Raw genomic sequence first — 7,946 nt, forward strand, 5'->3', positions numbered from 1 at the left:
GGTCGCAGGCACCTGGAGGGCCCCAGTCCCCTCCACCCAGGGCCCATAACTTTAGCAGCATCAGTAGGAGTAGGGCTGTCTGAGCCATGGTGCGAGACCCAGTGTGGCATGCAGGGACCATGCACCTGGCCCACCTGGGTCCTTCCAGCCCTGGGGACCATCTGCCACCCAGCCAGGCCAGGACCTGCCACCCTCAGGGCCCCTCTGCCACCTGGCTGGGCTGGGCCCTTGGTGGCAGGACCTGGCATGGCATGCAAGGACCACATGCTAGGACCAGTTGGCCCCTGCCATCTTCGGGTCCCCTGTGCTGCCTGGCTGGGCCGGGCCCAGGGTGGCAGGACCCGGTGCAGCACATAGCTGGGCCAAGATAGGTCCTGCCACCCTTGGGGCCCCTGTGCCACCTGGCCGGGCTGGGCCCAGGGCAGGAGGAGAAGCCCCAGGGTTGGTAGGACCTGTCCGGACATGGCGTGCAGTCCGGGTGGCAGAGGGGCCCCGAGGGTGGAAGGACCTGGCTAGGCAGGGATTGTGGGGGGGCTGGGGGGCAGTGGGCAGCACCGGTTGAGGACCCCCCATGGTCCCCTTCCCCCTCTTCCAGCTCCCCTAGCCCCTTACTCACCATCACAGGAGCCCTAGTGCTGAACACGTGGCCTGGTCAGCCGCATGTTTCAGCACCAGGGCAAGGGGCCAACCATGGAGATGCTCTGGCAGCCAAAGTGTTGCCCTGGAGAACCCAGCCTCCGGTTGCCTCAGGGCACGGTCCAGGACTGTACCCTGCCCCACTTTTTTTTGTTTCCGTTTTTTTAGACCCCTGGATATCCAGGGGTCTAATTTTCTCCCCACACTGCAAACTTGCAGCATGGGGAACATTTTTTCATTCCCACAAATGCCTCTTGCCCCACCTCAAAAGGGTTTGAGGTGGAACAAGAGGCACATGTTCACCTATCTGGATGCACCCATTGGTGAAATGCTCCAGTATATCATGGGAAGATATCAGAGCCTTGCTAGTCAAGACTACACCACATGCCACAATGCCATGGCTGAAGCTGTGTATCATCAATTAGCTTATAACATAGGGTGATTGGCGCCATTACCCATTCATATAAATATAGGCAGCACAAATGCTAGAAGATGACAAAACTCCGATTTCATGAGATTAGACAACATCACAGACCTCACAATGCAACACAACCAAGCAGACCTGTTGTTTGCAAGTAAGGCTAGTACTCATCAATATTGCCATCCCTGTAGATAACAAGCTGTAGCTCACCATTGGAGAAAAGCTAAGAAGGTATACAGCTGAGTCACACAAGTGAAGTTTATCTGACACCTTGGGAAGATTATTTTGGAAGTAATAGTTCTGGCCGTAAAAGGAGCTACCTTGTTTTCTCATGTAGAACATGCCTCTTCCCCACCCCAAAAGACAGCTTCCAGAAATTGGGTTGCGGATTATATGCAACAAAATATGGTAAGAGCAGCTTCTGCCACTTACCAGGTGAATGTGAAAGTAATATCAGCATGCAATCCATAGGGAGCAGAACAATGAGCTGGCTTGGCTCTCTAGCTGCTATTACTCAGTGGGCACATCTACATGAGACATTTACTGTGGAGTTCCCTAATCGTTTTGTCATCTACATGTACAGCCCTATTAATCTACTGGAAACTGAGAAACTCCTCAGAAGGTTAGTACTTGTCAATACAAATTATTTCCTGCTGCAGAGTTTGGGGGTTTTTTTGTGCACAGCAGCACATATGTAGATGCTGACCTGGCTGGCTGGGGCACAAGGGTGATGCCGCTCTAACCTGGCTCAATGTGCTGTGTACTTGGGCACATGTTCAAAAGTGGTGCCCACAAGCAATAAACTCTGGCTCAATGTGAACCAGAGTTTATTGCTGTGCCGTGCACTACTAGCACATGTAGGCACACCCAGTTATTACAAGGAAAGATCTTTTTGTTATCATTCTTCCTTTCCAAAAGAAGGTGCATATCTTATTCCAGGGCATGTTGTACGCAAAAGAATACAGTATATTTAAGTTGACTGCAAAGGCCTTAAAATAATAGAAATGCAGAGAAACATCCCATTCATCCCAAAAGTTGTGCTCCTATGGCTAGTGAGGATCACCCAATAGCTAAAAGGTTCTGTCTCTGTGAGCAAGCAGGCATGTTCTATCGAGGCACCAGCATATGCCATAAACCCAGAGCATATTAACATAGAAAAATAATAATGATAATAATAATAGCAGCAATTATATGAGCAACAGATGAAAGAAAGAAGTCATTCTAACCTCTATTTTACAAATGGGGAGCTGCAACACAGAAAAAGTGAATGACTTTCCCCAAGGTAACACAGCTGTGAAAGAGCTGACAGTCAAACCCAGATCTCCAGGGTCTCAGCCCACACTTTACTCAGAAAAAAAAAATGTGCTCCCTGCTTCATTTAGCATATTCTGGAAGTATTGGCTCAGATTCATAGTTAAAGCTGAGTTGAATTTTATATGTGTGCATGTGCACAAGTATGTTTATGCATGCACATATAATGTTTACTGACACTCGCTATTACTTTTCATCTTTTAATGAAGAGGTCTTTCGTACTCTTTTGCTCAGATTATATTTCAGCAAATGAAATTGTTCTGTCATGTTTCAGAGTCCCACATTTATCATCGCGTATGCCGGAGACAAATATAAGCAGCATACTCATTTAATGGACACAAGAGGGCTGAGCAAATCCAAAGTCACTCACTTCCCTCTGCCCTGAATACTCCTTTTCTTTCAACAAACCAGTTTACGTGCATTTTGTCTAATACACACAGAAACACCTTAGTATTTTTTCATTTAGCTTCTCACTTTCACTTTTCTCATCTTGCATTGCCTCTCTTTCCTCCTTTGATTATAGCAGAAACAGCTGTAGGCTCATTCTTTTTTTTCCCTTAATCCTATCAGTTTCCAGCTGTAGACACTGCTTTATATTTTTTCTTCACAGCTGCTAAAATGTAAATACATTCAATCCAGGTATTTAAGATCTTTCTTTGCTACACTGCAGAAATCCCAGTCGGTGAGCCTTGACACTTTCCAAATGATAATAAATAAAGCCAACTTGGAGAGGCTGTCATCTAAATTCAATATCATTTTCACTCCTAACACAAGTTGCAGGTCTAAGATTATATTTTGCAGCTAGCAAGCAATGTTAATAACTATAACTGTCCTCTACGCTGCTGTTACAGCACCAACCAATTACGATTCATAACACTCCTGTGGATGTTTCTTATTACATCCATTTTTAGGTGGCACACTGACAAGACAGAGTAAGGACAACACATTTAAGAGGTAGATGCCTACAATTAGACACCTAAATGCATCTTTAGGCACCTAAATAAGTGTTCTTATTTTCAGATCTGTTGAATACCCACAGCTTCCAAGGAAGCACGTAAACACATCAAATAATTTATTTGAGCCTTTATATATGCATTTAGTGCCTAACTTCAGTCACCGAATCTAAATATAAATTGTGCAAGGTTATACAGCAAGTTGTGTCCCGATGCATAGTTTTTTCCATTATGTTAACCCATGTCCTCAGCTCACATAAATTGTAATAGCCCCATTAACTCTCCATCACAGAAGCAGACAGCATGGAAGTGTGCTCCATCAGATAAGATGTAGTTCAGAGGGCTGAACATTTGTGTGCAAGTGTGAGGTACTTGAAGGCACTTTTTTGTATAACAGCGGGGGATGTTAGTTCTGCAATACTGTAAACTGAAACTCAGGCAACTATATTTTATCAGACAACTTATCTTTGTTGTTATCGCAATTTCATTTATATATAGCATTCTTCTTCAGCTCCTATATGAAACAGATCTGTACAGAGCATTATTCACTATGCCCAAGAGTGAGCCCAAACCCTTCTGTTTATAAATATCACTTTTCTTAGCAGTGAAATGAACTTACTTTTGAGGTTTAACACATATGATGTCAACACAGCAGAGTAGTAGGCACCTGAAGGGCAAAAATCAAAGCATATTTGGTACCATACATGCATGGCAAGACATGTGATTTTGGGATTAGGGATCAGATCCCAGTTGGGCCATTATAACTTGCCAGTTCAGGGGGAGCCTGGGATGATCCCAGGTTTATGATCCCAGGTTCTCTCTGCACTGTCAACTTGAAAGCTGGGTGCCCACAACTCAGCATGAACAGAGCAGTCCTGGAGCCAGAGCAAGAATCGGTCCTAAGACTTTACCAGAACTGGTTCATAACTCAGCTGATTCTCAGCCCCAACTCTGGGGCCACACCAGAGCCTGGAACTGACTCTGATGTGGCTGTGGGTCTGGAACTGATAATATCCTGCCACACATTCAATTAAAGGTGAAATGGAAACAAAGCACAGAAATATTATACCTATTTTGTAGAATATTTTTGTGGCTGGTTTCCTATCATACCATTAATTGCCAGAAAACATGGCCAGGTTACTATATATGGCCCAATTAAGAGTTCAATCACATCTTAAAAATTAACTTCTGCTTGGGGCCTACCTATGATTGTATGCCATCCTTTACAAAGACCCTTTAGACACCTGGTCATCTGGATGCTGGACCATGCTGAAGGAATAATAGGACTATTCTTTAATTATTCCACCTAAAGAGCACGTAGGATAAGAGTGGTTGAAGAGAGCTGGAGATAAGTGGAACATGGGGAGTAGGATGAAATTGTTATTTCCATGTAGAGGGTATAAGGGATTTATGCATGCCACACAGCAAATTCTTGTATGTATGCTTTCACCCCGTAAGTGATGAAAGCATGGTAGCTTACTCCTTAAAGAAAGGGTGCTGCTTAGTAAGAATTTGCAAGCAGGGTGTAACTGCAGAGCAGATAATGCTTGTTAATCCCTAACGACTTTTACTTAATACTCATTAGTTCCTCTGCCCAACTATGCGGTGTCTAAGGACAGAATAATTGTTAGCGCAGTGTAGTCTGACATATGCACCTTGCCTAGGATTTCTTTCTCAAAAAAGAGACAACCAGTCTTGATTTTAAAACTCCAAGTGATGGGGAATACTACCAGTGCTGGGTGATTCACTCTAGTGCTTAGTTTACCTGATTGATAGACATTTGGCTTTTACCTCTATCTCATACGTTATCTAGTCTAGGGGTTTGAAACTCACCTGGGCCCATGGGCCAGATGAGGGACTTGGGGCTCATTTGCAGGCTGGATCAGGCCCATAGACTAGCTGCACATGCTGGATTCAGCCCACTTGCAGCTTGCAGCAGGCATGCTAGCTCCAGCCTGACATACTGTATGCAGCACTAATGGGCCCTGACCCAACACATGGTGCATGGAGCCAGTACAAAGTACAACTACACACAGCATGTGGCACCACTCCAGAGCACACACTGCATGTGATGTCTATGTTGGACTGGCCCTGCAAATAGTATCTGGCATGAGGGGCCAGTCTATGGGCTTGATTTGAACCAGCTCCAGATTCAGCATGCAGGGCAGATCTGGCATGGATGCCACACAGTGCACAACTCAGACCAGCCCTGTGCACTGCAGGTAGCATGGCAGCTCCAGCTCCATAGGGCACATGATGCATACGGTTGATCAGGGACATGTGCTCTATGTGGCAGTGCACTCCAGATGGGCTCTGACCGCTGCATGCGTTGTGCGAGGCTGGGGCCAGCACATGCTTTATATGGCATGTGGTGCTAGTCAGAGACCCACAGGCAGCACTGCAGGCCAGATGATAGGACTCTGCGGGCCAGATCTGCCCTGTCAACTGTATATTTGACACTCCTTACCTAGTCTGTATTGCTCTGAGATTGTAGATTGTGCTTCAACATACTGGATGCATCTACTCGGTCATTAATGCACTGGAGTTACTGCACATTAAGTTTAGTACTTGGATAACTGAGTACTAAAACAATATGCACTAACTCACACTACTGTGCAGTAGCACTGACATGAGTTTTTTTGGATACTAACTGTGGAGTAGCCTAATACTATTGTGCAGTAGTGTATGAGCACGGGTTTTGCCCAGCACACTACTGCTCAGTGTTATTAGGCTACTGCACAGTTAGCATCATGTGTAGGTACACCCAGTGGCCTCCTTTTGTTGCACTGGACCAGACTTATTTACATTAGAATAAATGTGGGGAAATGCCACTCACATCATGCAAGTTATTTTTGATTTACAAAGAAGTAAGCAAAAATAAAAGAGACAATAAATTATAGCACATAGTCATGATCTTTTCATAGAGAGCATCTTAGGAGTTTGAGAGAGTTTATCCCTAAGGATTGCTTACAGACATGGAAACAAATCAAAAAATTGTGCTTTACTTTCAGTTTGGCACCCCCCCACGCTGAGTGCAGCACATAGCCAGAAGAGGCCTCACACTAGTTTGACCTGTCTCACCTAACGAGTATATAGATTGCGCACTTCAGCAAGGCTTTTTTTGGCATTTTTATCTAATAGCTATTAGATAAAAGCACCAAAAAGCCCCGCTGAAACATGCAATCTATACAAAAGTTGGGTGAACTGGGTCAAAATGATGCAGTTGTTCTTCCAGTAAATGGCTGTTTTGTTTTTTCACATTTGTCAGCAGCCTAAATGGCATTGAAATGCAAGGGGAGTTTAGTGTCCAAATTCTTTAGTCTACTTTGAAAATATAGCGATAGTTTTTATTGTCATATTACAGTCCATTGGAGTGGAGAACTACTTTTTAGGTACCTAGAGCCTTAATGTATAGCAGAAACCATATGAAAACTAGGCCTGTGAAAAGATTTGGCCGCTGATTCGATCCGGTGGAGATTCAACCAGATTCAGTGGCCGAATCTCCAAATCCGAACTGATTCAGGAGACCCTTTAATCTCTCTGAATAAAATCAGAACCCTCCAAATTGATTCGGAGAGATTCAGAAAGATTTGACAATTCGGCCACAGACACAGCTTTAAATGTTTTTTCTACATACCTTAAGATATGGGGCTGCTCGTGAATGCTGAGATGTGGGATGGATGGAGTGTCCCACAGGAGCGTGTGGGGGGTCCCCAGTGCACTTGGCAGCAGACCCAGAAGTGGACCAGAAGCACTTCCGGTCCACTTCTGGGTCAGCTGGGGAGTGCACTGAAGGCCCACCTCCCCCTGCATTCTGGTGACTGGTGCCTCCTAGGTCTGGGGGTGCACTCAGGGTCGCCCCGTGACTTATCTTTGAGGCGGGGGCAGGTGCAGGGGGGGCCCCTGAGCGCTCGGTGGTGGACCCAGAAGTGGACCAGAAGTAGATCTGGTCCAGTTCTGGATTTGCCACTGAGCATGCAGGCCACCCCCCCGCCCCCCGCATTCCTGTGGGATGCTCCATCCACCCCAGCATCGCAGCGCTCATGAGCCATGCTGGTACCTCATGGTATGTAGAAAAAACATTTAAAGCTGTGTCTATGGCCAAATTGCTGATTCTCCAAATCAGCATTGAATCTTCAGATTTGGATTTGGCCAAACTGAATTGAGGACAGTGATCCGAATCAATGAATGAAATCATTGTCTCTGATTTGGGCCAAATCTGAATCCAAATTGAATATGGCCCATTTTGCACACCCCTAATGAATACTACCAGATAATCCAGAATAATGTCAGTGCTTTTGCAGGAGATTATCTGGGTTTGTATCAAGTGTAAACAAGAAGAGAATTTGGTTCTTTTCATATTTGGGATACATTTGAAATCTCCCATTTATAAAGTTCATCTCATTCAAATTTAAATATAGTAATTTCATCATACAAAATACTGTATTTTATATGTACTTTTCCGTTTAAAAAAATCCAGAATTCATATCAATGATGAGAGATAATTTATTTTTCAGTTCATTTCAAGGCTCCTGTCCTTTGCCAATAGTTAATAATGCAAGGTTTTAGGTAGAATATTTGCATAATGTAAAAGCAGAACTGTGCAAAAGAACGTTTAATGTATA

The sequence above is a fragment of the Alligator sinensis genome, unplaced genomic scaffold (genome assembly GCF_000455745.1).
Source record: "Alligator sinensis unplaced genomic scaffold, ASM45574v1 scaffold23_1, whole genome shotgun sequence".
NCBI lineage: Eukaryota > Metazoa > Chordata > Crocodylia > Alligatoridae > Alligator > Alligator sinensis.